This window comes from Desmodus rotundus, chromosome 5 (genome assembly GCF_022682495.2).
Source record: "Desmodus rotundus isolate HL8 chromosome 5, HLdesRot8A.1, whole genome shotgun sequence".
Lineage (NCBI taxonomy): Eukaryota > Metazoa > Chordata > Mammalia > Chiroptera > Phyllostomidae > Desmodus > Desmodus rotundus.
The window spans coordinates 94,556,084-94,576,806 of NC_071391.1; the positions used below are offsets into that span (position 1 = coordinate 94,556,084).

General features: G+C 36.1%; 1 protein-coding gene across 1 annotated transcript in view; it reads left to right on the top strand.

Annotated features, from left to right (window-relative positions):
- Positions 1–3,434: 3,434 nt before the first annotated feature.
- IL1RL1 (interleukin 1 receptor like 1) overlaps positions 3,435–20,723 on the top strand; it is a 70,502-nt gene continuing 53,213 nt past the window's right edge. The window contains exon 1 of the mRNA XM_071221509.1: positions 3,435–3,488. The gene's annotated coding sequence lies outside the window, so the exon portion shown is untranslated. The remainder of the gene's footprint in view (positions 3,489–20,723) is intronic.

Genomic DNA, 20,723 nt, shown 5'->3' on the forward strand with positions numbered 1-20,723 from the left:
AGGAGAAATAAAATCTTTCCCAGACAAACAAAAGCTGAGGGAGTTTGTTATCACTACACATGACTTACAAAAAATGCGAGAGAAATTTTTCAAGCAAAAGGGAAAGGGTGCTAATGAGTAAACAAATGAAAATATACAACACACTGGTAAATCAAATCTGAAATTATAAATACTTTAATATGGTGATGTGTTAATCACTTAATGCCATTGCAATGGTGCAAAGACAAAAGTATTAAACAGAGCTATAGCTACAATAATTTGTTAATGGTTAGGTACACAATATAAAAATGTAAGTATGACATCAAAAATTTAAAATGTATGTGTGGGAAGTTAAGTGGTAGAGTTTTTGTCTGTGATCAAAGTTAATCTGTTTTCAGCTTAAAATAGACTGTTATAAATATAAGATGCTTTATGTGAGCCTCATAATAACCACAACCAAAAACCTACAGTAGATAAACAAAAGATAAAGAAAGGAATCAAAGCATACCACTATGGAAAATTATCAGTTCACAAAGACAGATAGCAAACTAGGAAGAAAAAAATAAAGGAAATATAAAACAGCTATAAAACAATGAATAAATCCTTACTTATCAATAATTAATTTAAATGTAAGTGGGTTAAATTATCTATCAAAGTCTTTAGTGGCTGACTGGTTAAAAAACAGGACCTAACTATATGCAGTCTAGAAGAGACTCATTTCAGCTTTAAGGACACACGCAGGCTCAAAGTGAAGGGATAGAAAAATATATATTCCATACAAACGGAAACCAAAGACAGCAAGAGGAGCTACACTTGTATCAGACAAAATAGACTTTAAGTAAAAATCTGTAATGAGGCAAAAAAGGTCATTATCTGTTGATAAAGGGTAAAATTCATCAAAAGGATATAAAACTTATAAAAATATATGCATTTAACTTTAGAGTACCTAAATGTAGTAAGCAAACACTAACAGATATGAAAGAAGGAATAGACAATACAATAATAATAGGGGACTTCAATACCCCACTTTTAACAATGGATAGATCATCAAGATGTAAAATTAATAAGCAAACACTGGACTTGAGCTATACTTTAGCTCAAATGAACTGAAGATAAACATACCAAGCATATCATCTAATAACAGTAGATCACAGATTCTTTTCAAGTGCACACAGAACATTTTCCAAGATAAATCATTTTTTCAGTCACAAAACAAGTCTTAACAAATTCAAAACTGAAATAGTATTAAGCATATTTTCCAACCATAATGGTATGGAACTACAAATCAATAATAGGAGAAAAACTGGAAAATTCATACATAGATGAAAATCAAGCAACATACTCCTGAGCAAACAATGGGTCAAAAAATCTTGAAACAAATGAAAATAGAAATACACATTACCAAAACTTATGTGAAGCCAGCAAAACCAGTTCTGAGATGGAAGTTTATATCTATAAACACATACATTAAGAAAAAAAATCTGATTTTACACCTCAAGAAACTAGAATAAAGAAAACAATCTAAGCTCAAAGTTAGGAAAGAAAGGAAATAATAAAGATTAGAGAAAAATAAACTAACTAGAGATCAGAAAAATGAAAGAAAAGATTAGTGTAAATAAGATCTAATTTTTGGAAAAGATAAACAAAATTGACTAAACTTTTAGACTAAGAAAAAAAGAAAAAGACACAAAATCAGAAAAGATAGAGGATACATTTCAACTGATAACACAAAAATACAAAGAATTATGAGACAACTATGAACAATTATACACAAAGAAATTGGATAACCTAGAAGAAATGGATGAATTTCTAGGAATATACAATCTATAAGACTGAATTATGAGAAAATAGAAAATCTGAACAGGTAACAAGTTAAGAACTTTAAATAACTAATCAAAAAAAAATCCCAGTTAAAAAGACCCAGGTCCAGATGGTTGCATTGGTTTTGGCAAAGATTTTTTGGGTATGATATCAACAGCACAGGGAACAAAAACAAAAATAAACCATCGGGACTACATCAAACTAAAAAGCTCTCATAAAGTTTTCATATGACATTTGAGGAAATCTGTTGAAAGTTTATAAAGGAAAACTGTTCTCAAGAGGTTAATGGCCAGTGGATAAAATCAAGAGAGGATGTTTTACCAAAGAAACCATTGTTCCACTGGCAAAAGCATTGAGTTATTTCCTGTACAATGAGAAACTGTACATTAGTAACATTAACCTTGACTATAAATCTTCAAAATTTTTGTGGGATGTTTTTGTAACCAGTTTTGGGTGTTTAATATCATTGTACCTTACCATCTATCATGCATTCACAGTGATACTGTAAATATGACGTCACCAGAAACATAATTCCCAGAATCATCTAACTTTGCCAAATCCTTGGCTCAGCTGTTTTGCACAGGGACATGATCACCGGCTGAAGTGTCAGGAGCTACAAAGAGAGTTCCCAGATTTCAAAGGGTGCATTTTCTCAAAGTGGTCCTTCTTTTGACAGAGTCTACATTTTTATATTGTTGAGTGCACATGGTAACTTGTCACAACCTGAGGAGGTATTGGTGGGTCTTTATTGATTTATAGATTAAAATTTTCTGGATCAGGCATTTTTAAAATAACCTTTTATAACAAATAGTTCTCTAAAAGATAACTTTATAAAGGATACCAATAACTTAAAAGGAGCATAAGAGTATGTTTGAATTTTATCACCTTCTAATATAATTAGCAAAATCATGTTTAGTAGAATTTTTGGAATTTGTATGCAATATCTCAACACTTTCATTCAGATTAAAATATAGGCCTACTTATATTTAGTACAATGCTTTTGCCAAGGATTGCATTTGACCTTTAGTTTGGGCAGCTAGTTCTTTCCCCTAATGTGGCAAATAGCACTAATCAATCATGGAACTCTTGCATCAAGTGTGGATTAACTTTCAGAATCCTCCTCAATATAGTATTCTAAGAAACCACTGCCAAAGGGTTAGAGTTGACAAAAAATTGGAATCTATTAGTCATTCTTAATTCTGTCTTCCCCTTTCTTTTTTAACCAACTGACCATGTTATAGTACAGTAACATGTTAAAATGATAATTTGAGAAAATATTTATTAAGGAGCCTGATGTGTGATTCTTAGAGGCATATACATGTAACATTGGATATGACTTATCGTTGTGAATAGGGAGATGAATGATAATCCAGGAAAAGGCAGGAGATTGCCCTGGATATGTGTGCACCTGAGAGGCTGGGGGCCAGAGTTGAGTGCCAGAAGCAGGGAGGTAGCACGAAGTAAGATGACATCAGACTTTGAAATATGAGGAACTAGAAATAGAGAAGAAATATAGCAAGGAAAGTTTATAGGAATAATTTAATTTAACTTTGGATGCGGTAAATTGCCTGAGCAAAAAACTCATCTGCATTTGGCCTTCAGAACAGCCAGAAATATAAGTTTTGGCAGAGGAAGAAATGGAGATGTGTATCTGAAAGCTATCTACCGGGCAGGTGTAAAATCACAAGGTAAGTGAGGACAGGAGTGGGGATTTCACGAGCAAGGCTGTGAAAAAGAGAACTTAGATGGAGAAAGTATATATGGTGCTCTGACTAAGGTAGGATGAGTGACCACAGGTAAATGATGGATAGAAAATAGCAAAATGAAACACAGAGGAGAGTTTTCTGAGAAGTATGTGGTTTCTGAGAAGTATGAAATGTAAGGACAGAGTTAGTCTCTTTAGAAAAGAGAGATTATAGAGGTAGTCTAATAGCAGAAGAAAGAGATCTGATAAATTTGCTCACTAAATTTGTGGTCGTTGATGACTGTAGAATGAAAGCCTTGGGTTTCTTTCCACCTTTCTTTTAGAAAAGCTTCTCATTTTTCATTATGCACCAATAACTCTATGGAAACAGATCGCATGGTAGACAATAATTATCTCCCCAGACCTCTTCTTATCTAGCGTTTCATTAGCATTTAACAATGTTGACCACTCTCCTTTAGTTCCTCTTGTTTGGGGATTTTGAGGAGAAGCAAGTCTTGGTTTTCTGTTAATCTTTTGTCTGCTTTTCTAGAAATATTTAGCCTTGTTCCCCTTTCCATGGCTGTTAAATGTTAAAGTTTCCCAAAGCTCTATGCTCATTCTTCTTTACTTCTCACTTTATATGCAATCTCTGACCCCATCTACATCTATGGTTCAAACAATAACTTAAATACTAACAACTCTCAAGTTCATATACCCAGCCTCAACTTTTCTTTTGAGTTCATAGATTCAGTTGCCTACTTAATTTTCACTCTCATATCTCAAAGTCTCTCCCAACTCAACATTTCCAAAATCAAATTCACGTTATCTTCCCCACAAAACAAACAAGCAAGCCCTGGTCATCTTTTTCTGTTCCATAGCTTAATACGTGGTATTCTTTTGCACAACATTGATACCTCTTTTTTTTCCTCACATCAGTTCAAGTTCTGCTGATTTCAACTCTCAAATACCTTTTTCTTTACCTCTACTACTACCACCTTTGTTCAAGCTATCCTCAGCTATCACCATCTCTATTAAAATAAGCTTATTACTAATTTTTCTATTTTAAACATTGTATTAAAGTTCTTTGATATGTATCCCATTGAGAAGTGAGGTCTATGTTCTGGCCCCTTCTGTGTGGGTGTACTTGAAACTACATCGCACTATATAGCATCATAAAAGTAGCACTGTGTGACTTTGGAGCTGGGTCATAAATGGCAATACCACTTCACTTTGCTTGCTGGAACACTGATGCTGAAGCCCTAAAATGATGAAGTCACCATGCTGTAATGACACCAAGTCACATGGAGATGCCATATGCAGGCATTTCGGTTGGCACTTTCAGTCTTCATGTTAGTCAATGCCTAGACAAGTGAGCAAGCAAGACTTTTAGATGATTCCAGGTTCTGTGTGTCAATTCACCCTCAGTTTTTGAGTCTTCCTAGCTAAGGCCCCAGACATTGAAAAGAAGCAGCAAACCATGCCTTTTCTCTGTCGTCCACCCCATTCCACTTCTCTGTCCCCCAGGACTTGTCCAAGTTCCAGAGGCACTATGTCAGTCAGCATAAAAAATGTTGTTCTAAGCCCATAAATTTTAGGGGTAATTTATTATGTGGCTATAGTAACTGAAACACTGACATTCCATTTATCTCCACATTTCTAATTTGTTTTGACGCTGCATAGCCAGAGTAACCTCTCAACTTAAAATTCTTCAATTGTGTCCCACTGCTCTTAGACAAAAGATCATCATTGTTAGCATGACCTCAACAAGGCATGTCCATCCGCATTTTGTAGCATGCAGCCTTAGCTCTCTGTTTTCCAGTCAACTGCCATTCTTTTAGCACTTTGTATTTCTGTGGTTCTGTTGCCATGGCCTTTTACACAGTGCCTTTATCCACAATGCTTTCCCTTTCTCTTTTCACCCTATAATGGCTATTCATCCTGCAAGTTAGAGATTAATTATGCTTCCTCAGGGAACAAGCAATGCATCTTCTCTTTCTATTTCTATTCACTATTATACTAGAGGTCCTAGGCAGTGTAATAAGGCATGAGATAAAATACATAAAAATTAGGAAAAGAGTAAAATTGATTCTCTTTTCCAAAGAAATGAGTGTATATGGAAGAACATTTACCCAAAGAAATCTAAAACATAAAAGATTTATGGCTAATATGTGAATTTACAAAAAGATATAAGATCAATATATGGAAATACTTGTTTTTCTATGTACTAACAGTAAAAGTTAAAAATTTTTTAAACAAAATATTATTTATAATATGTGGAAACATTTACACTTCAAGCTTAGAAATATTGCTGAGAGAAATTAAAGTAGACATAAATAAAGTAGATATAAATAAATGATGATATATGATGTTTATGGATTGAAAGTATAAATTATTATAAGATATCCATTCTTTTTAAATTGATTTACTGATGCAATACAATTCCAACCAAAATTCCCAGAGTCTATTTTCCATAAATTTGCAAGCAAATTTTATAATGTATATAAAAATAGAAAGCACCTAGAATAGCCAAAATAATTTTGAAAAAGAAAAATGTTAAAGACATCTTACCTGATTTTAATACTTATTACAAAGTCATAGTAATCAAGACAGTGTGTTATGAGCATAAACACAGACAAATAAATGAGTGGTAGAGAGCTCAGAAACAGACCCATACATAGATGCTTCTGACCAAGAAACCACAGTACTTTATTGAGAAAAAGACTTCAAAGAAGAACTGAATATCTATATAGGATAAGAAATCAACCTAGATTCCTATTTTACATTATATAAAAACTTTAATTTAAAAATAAATTGTAGACTAAAGGTAAAAACTAAAAGTATAGTACTCTGATAGGAAAATACAGGAAAAAATGTACTTTACAGCCTTGGGGTATGCCAAGATTTCTTAGGGAAGACCCAAAAAGCATTAACCAAAAAAGAAAAATTTATTAGACTTCATCAAAATTAAAATGTGCACATGCATATTTATGGAAGCATTATTCATAATAGCCAAAGTGGAAACAAGCCAAATGTTCATCAACTGGTGAATGGATAAACAAAATTTGGTGTATCCATGCATTGGAATACCACCCAGCAATGGAAAAAATGAAGTATTGAAAAATAGTAGAGCATGGAGGAACCCCAAAACACCATGCTAAGTGAGAGAAGTTGGTACAAAAGCTACATGTTGTACGTTTCCATTTATATGAAATGTCTATAGTAGACATATCTGCTGAGACAAAAAGCAGATATGGTAGCATGGGGTTGGAGTAAGAATGGGGATTAATTCTAAAGGGGCCTGAACTATCTTGTTGAGGAGTGATGGAAATGTTTTAAAACTGGGTTATGGTGATAGCTGTACAACTTGTAACTTTATTGAAAATCAGTTAATTATACACTTACAATGAATAAATTTTGCAGAATTAAATTATACCTCAATACGGTTGTTAAAACTAATTTAAAATTTCTGTTTACTAGAAGATAGTATTAAGAAAATGAATATGCAAACCAAAGAATAGAAAAAATAGTCACCAAAACTTATATTTGAGTAAGGTCTTTATCCAGAATGTATCATGAGCTCTTACAATCAATAATAAAAAGACAGACAACTCAATAAAAAAATAGAGAAAAACACTTGAGCAGATATTTCACAAAAGAAGGTAGTCTGATGGCCAAAAAGCATCATAGAAGTGCTGATCATTTGTCATCCGAGAAATGCAAATCCGAAGCACCATAAGATCATTAAATACCCACTAGAATGGCTGAAACAAAACCAAAAACCTGACAGCATTACATAGGTGTTGATGTGGAGCGAACGTAGCTTTAAATATTGCTGTTTGGAACTTAAATGGTACAATCACTATGGCAGCTACACATTTAGTTATGCATATGTTCCCATGACCCTGCAATTCCATTTTTGGGTGTATACTCAAAAGCAATAAAAGGACATATCCACAAATAGACTTGAAAAAATATCTGAGTTGCCTTTTTTATAATACCCTTAAGTTAGAAACAATTCAAAGTTTATCTAACAGGAGAGCAAATAAATAAATTGTTATATTTGTTAAACAAATATAATAAATACTATTCAGAGATAAATAGGAATTAACTTTTTCACACCCTAATGACAACATGCATAAATGTCAGCAACATTATGCTGAGCAAAAGAAGTCAGGCACAAAAGAGTGTTGGCTATTTGTTTTTATTTATTTGAAGTTTTAGAAAAGGCAAATTGAATCTATTTGGAAAGAAATCTGAACAGTGGCTTCCATAGCAGGGTAAGGAGTTGGAAGTGGTGGAAATTGAGGTGGAATGGTAGTCAGCTTCCAAGATAGCCCCCAATAATTCCTATCTACTGGTATTTATAATTTTGTGTAATTTCCTTCCACATTGTACTAAGGTTGGCCTATGTGACCAATAGAATAAGGCAAAAATGATGGCATGGTATATCACTCCAGAGATTAAGTTACAGACACTGTGGCTTGTCTTGTGTTTGTTCTCTCTCTCTCTCTCTCTCTCTCTCTCTCTCTCTCTCTCTCTCTTTCTCTCTCCCCCCACCCCAACCTGTTCCCTATCATCCTCTCTCTTATTATCTACACTTACTCTGGGTCATGTCCTGAATATCCCTATGCACATGGTGAAGAACTAACCCTCTTGGCAACAATTGAGTTAGCTAGGAGGTGAAACTCCCAGTTCCAGTCAAATCCTTAGAGACTATGGCCTTGGCCACCAGCTTAACTGAAGCCTTATGAGAAAGCCTGAGACAGAACTACCTAGCTAATCTACTTCCAGGTTCCTGACCCCAGAATCCATGTGAGGTAATAAAACAGAACGCTTGCTGTTGTAAGTTGCGTGGTTTGGGGGGTACACTGTTATTTAGCAAGATATAACTGAAACGGGTGGACATAGGGGAGCTTTTATGGGTAATGGAAAAGGTCTATATCTTGATCAAGGCATTGGCTATACAAGTTTATGTATTTGTCAAAAATCAGTACTGTACACTTAAGATCTGTGAATTTATATAAATTTTAACCCAATATGGTATATTCAGTATATAAAAATACTTAGGCTTAAGAAGTTTTTCCCAGTGCTGGAGCACATGAAGAGGTTACATTGGCTTCTTAGAGATGAATTTGCATAAAGTTTGGCATATGTCAGAAATTATCTAGAATAATGTGTGGTTTCCAAAAAATTTAGTTGATAGATTTGTATGTAAATATTCAACAAGAAACAGCTTGGTTGGTGCTAGAAACATATAATTATGAATGGATCCAGGAGCAAAAATTTTAGCTGACACGTAGGACACCTTAGAAGTGAATAGTATTGATCCACATGTCTTAGGCCAAATTTGTAACACCTGAGCAGAATCATCAGCTCGATTCTCTGCCTAGCAGGTTGATTGGTGAGAATGTTTCTGAAAATAGGTACCTAGTGTGAAAGCATAATTCTCAAATTGTAAATTACAATTTTCATATGAATAGATAGAATCTTTAAAAATTTAATTAATGAAGGAAACAACAACTGTTTTGTCAGGACTCAGTCTATGAGGTAATGAAAAACTGGAATTTATATAATATGTGGGGAAAGAAATGTGCAGATAATATTGTTAATTACACAAAAGAGCATAAAACATGTCTGTGACTTTATCTTATGTACCAGACAGGAACAAAAACGTTATAATAAATGTTATAATAGTCCTGACCAGTGTGGCTCTGTGGGTTGGGTGTTGTCCCACACCCAGAAAGAAAGAAAATATTATAATACTTTTTTTGCCTCTTTTCAGTATTTCTGAAACACCAATAAACCTTATATTTATTTCAAATTGGGGTTACCCAACTCATTTTTGTGTTTGGTTTTCCATTGAATGAATATGTTTGGGATATTGAGTTAGCCAAGCAGAGAATATATAGGAAGTAACAGGAAGCTACTGGAATGGTCCAGGTTATGGGTGATGCATGCCTGAATAGGATGTTGGACATCTGAGGGAGATACCATGTTGTTAGAATTAATAAGATATTGCACCTACTTAAACATGAGGGAGGGGCAAAAGAGAGGATTCCAGTGTGTTGAGTCAGGGGGTGCAGAGGACCATTAATGAAAACAGAGACCTTCTACTCTTAAGGACAGAGAGAGGGAGTGGGAACTGGGAAGAGAAGTCAGTAAGGCCTCAGCAGAAAGTAACAACTTGACCTGGTACCCTTATCTAATGGTTCAAGCATGGGCACTGGAATCATATATTTTAGGATTTAAATCTTAGCCGAGCTGTGCGCCTTCAGGCAAATTATGTTATCTGTACAAGCCTCAGTTTCCTCTCCTATAAAATGAGGAAAAATAGCTTCTTCCCTGTGGGGGTCATGAAGATTAGATCAAAACAGTCTGCACAAGTACAACACAGTGCCTGCCACATAATAGCAAGGTGGCAATGGCATAGTAGTTATGCTCTCACGGAGATCTAGCATGGAAAGGAAAGAGCAGATGATGGTGTGTAAGATGGATTAAGGAGGGTGGGGACTGAGAAAAGCCCACTGGATTTTGTGTTTAGGATGTTACAACGTTCACTGAGAACAATTTTAAGAGAATGTCAGGCTAGGTAACCAGATTTCAGGGTTAAGCTGTGAGTGGGTAGTGAAAAGGTGGAAAAAATGAAGGTAGAGATGAGTTTTTGGTGATGTTGAGAAGGCAAGTGAAGGGGAGCAGAAAAAGCCACCCCAAAATATGGCATGTGGATTATTTTGAGCTGAAAGCAGTGAGGACCCTGCAGACTGAGGAAAAGCTTTTTACCTCCCCTTTAAGTACCTAAAACAAATTAGAAAGGGGGCCTCTACCAGGAAGAGAGCAATCACCAGAGACAACATTTTATGCCTGAGAGATTAATTTGCATGGCAGGGCTAACATTTGCTTACCAAACATTTGTTTCTTTCACTCTTGTGAATTCCCTTCTTGTGAATTGTCTTTGAAGCCCTAGACTTCCTTAGTCCTTTCCTTAGTTCAGGACGGTGCATAAGCTTCAATTGTCTTTGAGTCTCTTATCTTTGTAGGGCTTCCATGTGTATCAAATTATTATTTTTTTCTTCTGTTACTCTGTCTTTATATTACCAACGTGGAGAGAGGTCTTCAGCCAAGAACCTAGAGGGTAGAGGGGAAAATTGTTTTTCCTCCCACATATAAACCTAGTGCGTAGATCAGGGAATGACAAGGCTGAGAAAATTCTTTGTTCTAACCTTTTTTTCCTTAGAGTTGGAAAGACTGGGATATGCTGATAGACTGAAAGGAAGGGAAAAGGAAATGACAAATGGCATAAAATTTTGAGGGGATGAGAACAGAGGGCTGAGAAAAATTTTTCTTCACAAGAAGGAATAAAGAGAAAAAATGGGCAAAGACAAAGAGATTTTCAGTTGAAAAAGTGCAGTTAAATATATATTTAACCATAATAGTAAAAGAGGAGGAAAGCTGGTCTGCAGCGTCTGGCGGAGGTGTGGTGGGTGCGAGTCACTTGAGGAGGGTGGGAGACTCTGACAGGGAGACCATTAAAGAATGAAAGAGTGAAACAATGAGAAGCCGGCATGAGTGCTGGTTAGGAATGGAGGAGAGGTGGGAAGCAGCCTATATGAACAGGAATGGACTGAGAAGGAGGGTGGCTAAGGTCAGAACGTAGAGCTGCTTTAGGAGGAGTGAGTGAGAAAGACCTGCATCAGGCTGCAAGGGTTGGCTAGCAGAGAACTTTCTAGAATCTAGTTTTAACTTCAAGGATGATCAGTTTCAGATTGGTTTTAGGGTCCATCTCTGCTTGAGTTCAGCTGAGGCAGGGTGGAGATGACTATTGTTCAAAGTGTGAGAAATGGCACATGCAAAATAAAGACCACAAAGATGGAAGCAAGAGAAGTGGTCAGCCAGTGCAGGAGCTCCACACTAACCCTTAGTTCAGAGGAGTTGAGCCAGAAATTACCTTATGATGGGCTGACCAATCACTAACAAAAAGAACAATTCTGAAACTAAGTCTACCCGTGGCCTGCAGGAAGAATGTTCTTCAGTTCCAGAGTCAGTGAAGGAGCCACCATTCTCTGTGATTACCTTTGCTCAGGGAGAAGTATCTGGAGAGTCTGAGACACCAAGTTGCTGTGTCAGCTGACACTTGACATAAACAGAACTCTGTTGTGCTTGTAGCACCCTATGGAACCCCATCTCCAGCATGGACAAGTGATTGCATTTCACAATTAGGCAGTCTGGGTAGAAAGACTGAGTATTTTTGAAGAGATTTTTGGTTTAGCTTCAGAAATTTTTTACAAATTAACATTGCAGTTTGAACATCTGAAACCTCCTACGGTCGTGATTTCCATTTGTATCTGACAGGATTATGTTCATCCTAGAAATATTAGTATGGGGCAGGCTTGAGGAATGGTTGTGAAGTAGAGGTTTGCTAGGAATATTGTTTTTTTTACAAATTATCCTAGGCAACTCTGGCTAATTTGGTCTGGAAATCACACATTGAGAAATACTACTCCAGGAAGCCATTTCAGCTAAAACCCTTTCACCTGTATGTTAGGCAGGAAAAGGAATGTACACTGACAAATGTGAGTAATGAATAGGAAACAATTTTGTTCATCCTTCATTATCTAGGTACATTCCAGCAGGGACATACCCTTAAAGAAATGAATTGTGGTTGTGGTGGTGGGGTGTCTTTCCAGGTTCTCTCAAATGACTTCATATGGCAGAGGGACATAAAGTTACCCTCGTAAAGAACAGCATTATGTTCTGTAAGTGATGAATGAGTAAATCTTCTCTTGAACATAGAGTTTATGTTGGTAAAAGCTTCTCTAGTACATACATTACTTTTTTTTAAAGCAACATCCTTTGTGGATTTAGAACTCTTCTAAAGCTCATTTGGACCAGATAATAGATTGATGAGATAGGACCAAATCTTATGATTGCGTAAGTCTACAATTTTATCAAGTTCTCTTCCTGTAGGTTCTCACTCTATCCCTCCAACAGCCCTGTAAGTACTATCATTACCTTTATTTTCCAAATTTAGGTTTAGAAAGCTGGCTTTGCTCAAGGAACTGGTAGAGCTAGGGCCCAAACCCATGTCTTCTCATTTTGGCACTGAATCCTCCTGGTGCTTCAGAGCTGTCCTTGACTTCATAGCTGACCTTGTAAAGGCTTCTACAGGCCTGTCCTACATCAGCATGGCCTATGGGCTAACACGTCTGTTCTCTTCTGTTTCAAAACAGATCATAGTTCCAGTGTATGTAACTATCTAGCTAAATTTGTAGCCAATGTCTGGTTTCACGTTGAAAAAGAACATTTTTGTTCTTAGGAAACAAATTAGGAAATATGTATTTTAACTGGGAGCAGTACCATCAGTTTTCATCATTTAGGAAAAGAGAATGAGATTTGAACTTGACAAGGTAAAGCCCAGCAGTGCAGCTGGCAGGTGAGGGAGTCAAGGGAAGGGATGCTAAAGATGTCAGGAGGGAAGAGAGGAGAAAAGGGAGCAGAAATGAATGTGGGAAGAGGCAAAAGAGAAAGGAAGGAAGCCAGGGAAGAGGAATAATTTCTTTCAGGACAGAGGGGTGGGGTGAGGCCATGTCACCCACCGTATGGCCAGTGGGGGGTTTCTAAGATGGATAGATAGTTCTGACTAGCTCAGCTACTGCTTAGGGGAAGTAGTTACATGGAGAGAGATTATGATATGGAAGGGACACATGCTTCACATTTCCAGTTGTGATAACATCTGAAAGAGGCACTGCTTGTCAAAAGATCTTTCAAACCCATCTTTGTAGTGACCCTTGGAAAAACACTGTCAAAATAGATTTCTGCAGTCTGAACAGAAAGAATATCTACTCAGTTATACAATGCATGCAGGCTCCCTAGAGTCAACAGTGAAAGATTCTACAATGGGACAATTGCTTTAAATGGCAGGCAGTGCAGCTCCAGTGGTAAATGCTGGTGACTTAGCCTTATCTCCAAGTGACAGGAAGTAGGGTAGACAGCCCAAACCTATGCATGTCCTTTACTGCTCTGTCAGATAATTTTTTTAAGTGCATTTGAGGGCAGTTTTATGAGAGAGAAAAGACTATTGATGCATTTATTTTGTTTTTAAAACTAATATTTAAATGACCAAAGTTAGAAATTAAAAAATCTAGTTTATTATGGGTGAAAGTTCAGCTTAAAAATCCTGTTATGCCATTTATAAGTCTAACACATTTTAATAAACTTTAACACTAAGTTATCCCATTTACAAATTTAGTAAACTAAATATCTTCATGTATTTTTAACCTGCATTTATAGATTTAATGTATTTTATTTTGCTTCTTGTGTTCTTTGACTAAAATCTTCTTCCAGATAAATTGATTCTTTTTTTACAGATTTTATTTGCTTTATTTTTAGACAGAGGGGAAGGGAGGGAGAAAGATAGGGAGAGAAACATCAATGTGTGGTTGCCTCTTGCATGCCCCCTACTGGGGACCTGGCCTGCAACCCAGGCATATGCCCTGACTGGGAATCGAACTGGTGACCCTTTGGTTCATAGGCCAGCACTCAATCCACTGAGCCACACCAGCCAGGGCTCAAATAAGTTAATCCATATATATTTAACTTCTCTTAGAATTTCCAGAGTTACATATAAACTTAAATGCTATATATCAAATTAATAAGCACTCTACTTAAAATTGCCAAGTCTGAATCAATTATTCAATTATACCTTTTAAAATCAAGTTACAGGACTATTATTCTAATAGGTCAATTACTTAGGCATTGCAAGTTCATAATTTCAAATATTTAGATTCCTTAACACACACAAAATTATGCTATGGTCTTGATTCTCATTACATAGATATGTACATATCTTTCTGCCCAGGTCTAAATGCCATTGAGTTCAAAATGAGTCCTGCATTGTTAGTACCTCCAAACTCGTGTGTGTGTGTGCTATGTCGTAAGTTGGTTCCAACTTCCAGTGACTCTATGAATGAATGACTACCACAGTGTTTTACCCTCAACAGCCCTGCTCAGCTCCTCTAGATTCATGTCTGTGGCTTCTTCTATGGAGTCAATCCATCTCACTGTTGGTCTTTCTCTTTTCCTGTTGCCTTCTATTTTTCCAAGCATTGCTGTCTTTTCTAAAGAACCTCACCTTCTTATGATATGCCTGTAGTAGGACAGCCTCAGTTTCAAAACTCTTAATGAATATTAAAACATGACCCAGTTACTTAATGGTCACAAATCCACGATCATTCTACTGACAAATTATTTGTACAAAAATATGTAAAATAAAGTGCAGGTACTTTTTTTCAGTGTATGTGTTTTGCCTTTTAACAAATCCATTTGAATATTACATAATTTCCTGAGGTCAACTGTTACATTAAAATACTTAGTATGGTCACATAGACACAGCTTAGAGTCAAGATACTGGTGCCTGAGCAAGCAAAATGAGGAAAGCAGCTTCTTTTGCAGAGTGATGTCTGGGAGTGTCACAAGCTGAGGATGCATGCAGGGTTTTCTGGTGAGGATTAAATGAGATTATCTGTAGTTAGCTAGCAGAGATTGTAGTAAACAACAGATGTTCAAAAAGCTAGTTGGAAAAGGAATAGACTGATGAGCAAATCAGAGATTTGAAAGTAGTTTTAATTCCCTGTTAGGATCATCTCTTTTATCTCTGTCCTTATCTTTACTCTTTCACATGTGACTAGAAGAGACTTATAAACATTCGTTAGGCAAGCTCTACTTAATGTTTGTTAGTCATGATCAACATTGCTTAGTCATGATGGGTTTTTGTTTTGTTTTGTTTTCTTTATTTTATTTTTTTGTGTTAGTCAGGGTGGAGAAAAAGAGACCAAAAATAGAGTACCTCAAATAAGACACACATTTATTTCTCTCTCATGTAGCAGTGTACTTATGGGTAGTCAGGGGCTCTGGGAATGGTAGATAGGTCTGATTCATAAAGTCACTCAGAATCCTGGATTACTTCCAGCTTGTTGCTATGTTGGTTGGTCCTCATCCTTAAGGTTGGAACTGGCTCACTGTTGACTCATTCTACAGAACTAGATGCTTTCCATATAGAAGTTAGCCAAAAACCTTGGTATTTCTTAGAAAATATAACACTCATATCTATAGAAAGATTTAGTTTAAAATTTTATTCTGCTGCTGTTTAAGCTTCAAGATAAAGATTTAGTTGTAGAAGTAATGGTTATTTTGTATTTAGGTAAAGGGTCCTATCCATTTGCTATATGATTGGAGAAGTGATTTCTTCTTCAAAATGGCCCCTCTAGATGAATTTTCACCATTAACTATGGTTCAATTCTTCAAATTTTTCTTATTGCTATTATGGAGGAAGTACATGTAAGTTCTAACTTAACAGTATAATCTGTGCTCCAGAATGGTTATTCTACAGACATTTGGGAATAATGTCATAGGTTTGGAAAGGAAATCAGCAGTTACTAAGGATCTATTATTGCCAGTCATGGTGCTAGTTTTTTAAAAACATTATTATCATATTTATACCATCTAACAACTTCGTATCATCACTTTGTTATAGATGAGGCATATGTATGTGACTTAGCATTTAGGTGACTTCCTTTAGGTTAGACAGTTAGAAGGCTCTTGGATGGAGCAGTGGTCCTAGGGAAAAAAGGAAAATCAAAAGACAGGAGTCAAATACTTTGAGTAAAGAGATCTGGCTCAGTAGCATTGTTGGGTCTGTCTTTGAATTTTTACAAAATAACTGTGTGGTCTTGGACATACCCTATAGCATCATCACCAGGCTTTATTGTCAAATGAGGGAATTGGGTTTACATATTCTTTAAATTATCTTTTGTTCAGGATTTCTACCCAGTTTTCTCAACATTGATTTCTACTGAGTATTTTGAATAAATACTAGCTGATAAAACCTATTTTACCAAGAAGGTTATCTGATGGCCTTTTAGCTGAGTTCCTAAAACTGCAGCACTGTCTTTTTGGCAGGCTTTTGAAAGTGTTCAAAATATCCTGTTTCATTATCACAGTTGCCCTTTTGGTGTCAAGTGTAAAAGGGGTGGTGTTGAAAAACTCAAAAGCTCTCAGCTCATGTCACCAGACTGATGGGGGCTGTGGTGAAAGAGACACGATTCTTCCTATATGATTTGTTCTTCTAATCAACTATGGTTCCTGAAAAGTTAACTCCTTTATTCAGGAGCAGAAGATAAAAATCTTTTCAGTCTTTACCAATTTGGTAAATAAAAAATACAGTAATTGTAATAATGCATTTTTATGGTTAATGTAACTTTATTTATTATCTTTTATTGTTGTTCAAGCACAGTTGTCTCAATTTCCACCCCCACTGTTCTTCCCCACCCCAGCCATCCCCACCTCCCTCCCTTGATCCCACCACCCCTTGGTTTTGTCCATGTGTCCTTTATAGTTGCTCTTGAAAACCCTTCCCCCTTTTGCCCCCATTCTCCCCTCCTACCTCCCCTCTGGTTACTGTCAGTTTCTTATTTATTTCAAGGTCTCTGGTTATATTTTGCTTGCTCATTTGGTTTGCTGATTAGCTTCCACTCATAGGCAAGATCATATGGTATTTGTCTTCCACGTAAAAATGCATTTTGTATGTGATAGTTGAAAACATTCATATGCCCTTATGGGTCACTTGCATTTTTCCCTTCCAAATTGTCAGGTTTATGGATTTAAAAAAGTATTAATTTTTTACTGACTAGGAAGGTCTCTGACAGACACATACAATGAGACTTTTTTTTCTTCCAGATTTCATTTTTCTTTTAATTTGTTTAAGATCTATTTATTTATTTAGATGTAGATGAGAAACAATAACATCTTTCATCCTAGAAAGTCTCATATTTGGGGAGATACTGTTATTCTCAAGGTTTTATTGACATATAAAATTTTTAAAAAATTTATGTAGTGGTAACTATATATTTTCTTTAATGCTTTCTGTGCATTGTATGTTTATCATGTTTCCATGAATATAAGAATTGCCTGTTACTCCATTTTATTATTTGAATATGACAGAATATAGAATATGTATAATAAATGTTTCTCAAGTAAATAAATAAAAAGTGTAGGATGAACAATTGTCTTATTTGCTTATTTTCTCAGGGGTCATCTTAGCACGATGGAATAGCTAGGATCCATGGTCATCTCTGCTCTTGGCCAGAGTGGACTTGAACAACCTGAAATAGGGGTGGTTGGCAACTGGTACCTGGATTTAAATTATACCAGGAAACTGAAAACTGGAGTTTGTAAAATGCTTATAAATGATCACAGGAGAATTTCCCACAATGAAAAACAGTAAAACTCACATGCCATTACTGAATCATATAGTATTGCCATAATTTCTTTTTATTGAGTCTTTAAAATAAGGGGATTCTTTGTCTAAATGAGATCATTTTATCTGGAATTAAAAGATGTGTTGAATAACTACTTATGTTTATCTGGAACATATCATTGTGTCCACTATGCAAATCTCAGAGCTAAAATTTGGAATCTTACCAATCAATGCCTCACCAAGAATGTCTTTAAAAATGAAAGGGTATATGTATGTGTGTGTGTGCAGAAAAAGAGAAGCACTCCTGATATAAATAGGGATATCTGAAGGTTATCTTTTACTTTAGGGTATCACCTTTTAACTCTTGTGATTTCCTTACTGTAGGGCTATAACCTTGACTTTTGAATAGCAGAAACTTGGGTTCTTATGTTTTAGGGCCTGCCTTTGTAGTAATAGAGGTCTATTTTCCCAGACTGGAGACTGAAGTATTCATCATCACTACCATGTAGACATAATAACTATTCATAAATTAAAGCCAGCAACATATTTGTTTAATATATGTTCACAAATAAGACATTTTATTGTAGCCAAATAGGAAATTCAGAGGGGTGATAAGAGGAAAGCAAAAATTATTTGTAGTACTACTGAGGCAGATAAGTGAAACCTGAGGGCAACTGAGTCTGGGGCTCATGCTGCCCATCACAGCTCAGCCAAAAAGCAAAAACATGGATTGGATTATAATTGTGCTTTTATTAATATCAGAGGCCAGCAATCTGAGATGGTAGCAGGTAAAAACCCTAACCACCTTGAGTTCTCAGAAGCAAGTTTATATAGGGGAAACATGAGGATTTGAGAGGGGGAAATTTCTAAGGGGAGCGAAAAAGAGGAGTGGCGCAGCTTCCTGCCACAATTTCTTCCTTTGTTCTGTTGTTACCTCTCCATTTGCGTTAGCATTCCGCTCTTTCCTGGACACCTGTGGTTTATGGCCTGCAAAGCTCTGTGTTCTCTGGTTAGGGATGAGATGTATAAACCATTTGCTCTCTTGTGTCCTTGGTTAGGGGAGATAAGGTCTTGTGATTTACCAGCTGGCTGTAAATTGCTCAAACTGTTCGGCCTTGTTTAATTTTCTTGTCTCAGTTTCCACATTCCACTTGCCCAGGAACTTCCCTAGCTTCTTACTATCTGGTCTCATAATCATTGCCAAGATTCTGGAGTTACTGTTTCATAGAAATGTCTGTGTGTTTGTGTACATGTATGCATGTGTGCACATAAGTACTGGCAGGTGTGTGTTGACAACAATGAATTAAGATTCTAACCTATCTTCCATTTGAAACCTGCTTTTTTACAGCTTTACTGAGGTATAATTGACATATAAGGAACTGTATATATTTAAATTGCACAATCTGGTAAGTTTTGATGTATGTATAAACCTTTGAAACCATCATGCCAATCAAGATAATGAATATTTTATTAGCCCACAAATTTTCTACACATTTTCTTGAAATCCTCCTCTCTGAAATTGGAAGACACTGGCGTTTGGGTGTTTTATTCAGATGGCTGGAGATCTGAGAAGATGGCGGGTTCATAACCTAGCAGACCATCTTGTCTTTTCTTTCCAGGCCAAGGTTTTTATACCAGAGAATAAACAAGGTGCCATGAGGGCTTTGAGATTCAGGGAGGACTAGGTGAAAGAAGCTAAGTTCCCAGGGGCAGGTGGTCGTCTGTCTCTGCCTGGAACACAAAGGCTGGGATGCCTCCAGTTGTCCCCAGGCGGTAATCTTTAGCAGTGCCCCAGGAAGTCAGCTATTTTCCCAGGAGCCAGGACAGGCCTTATCTGTAGTTTCTGAAACAAAAGCTTTAACATACATTATTTGCTAGACTTATAACTTTTTAACTTAAACTAAAATTTTCCAACTCTTGAGTCCCCTATCGTCTCTTCTCCTACCCAGTCCCCAAGTATCTGCTAATCTTTTCTCAGTCATCACAGATTAGTTTTAATTTTCTAGAATTTTATATAAATGGAATCATACAGCACGTGTGCTCTTCTGTCTGCTTTCAGCATAATTATTTTGAAATTCATTCATGTTGCTGCATATATAAATATGTCATTCTTTTTATTGTTCATTATGTTTCCTTATTTTTTAAATATCTGTAGGAACTTTGCGGTGTCAATTTCTTCACTCCTAATGATTGTATTTTTGTGTCTTCTTTCTTCCTCCAGCCCCCAATGTGGCTTTTACTTCTCAATAAATCAGCTTTTGGTTTTATTGATTTTTCTCTCTTGTTTGTGTTCCATTACATTTTTTGCATTGATTTATATTCCTTTCTTTTGCTTGTTTTGAATTTCCCTTGCTTATTTTTTCCTAATTGCTTAAGGTGGTAGCCAAGAATATTGATTTGTGGTCTTTACTATTTTCTGATATAGACTTTTACTGCTGTAAATATCTGTAAATGCTACTTTAGTCACACCTCCCAAATTTTGATAAGTTGTATTTTTGCTCCTAGTTCAAAATACTTTTTAATTTCCCATTTGATTTCTTCTTTGATCCACAGGTTATTTAGAAGTGCATTATTTAGTTTCTAAATAATTGAAAGTTTTGTAGATATCTTTTTGTTGGTTTCTGATTTAATTCGTACATCTTTTGTATGCCTCGAACTCTTTAAATTTATTAAGAGATTTTAGGGACTGGAATATGGTTTGTCATAATGTTACAGAGCAGGGTAGGGGGTGGTTCACAATAAATTATTACAGAAAGGATCCCGCCTTTCTGTCTCTGGAGGTTCCCCCCCGCCCCACACCTGCTAGGTTCAAAATGCCTGCCACCAGAGGAAAGGCGCCTCTCAATGCCAGAGACTGGTGAAAAGGAAAGGAATTATTTATTTAAAAGTTACACAGATTTAGAGTAATGGCTTAATGTCTTCAATAAGATACTAAAGTCCTTTAGAATACCCACTGATGCACAGTCCTTCCCTCTCCCTGTGCCCAGT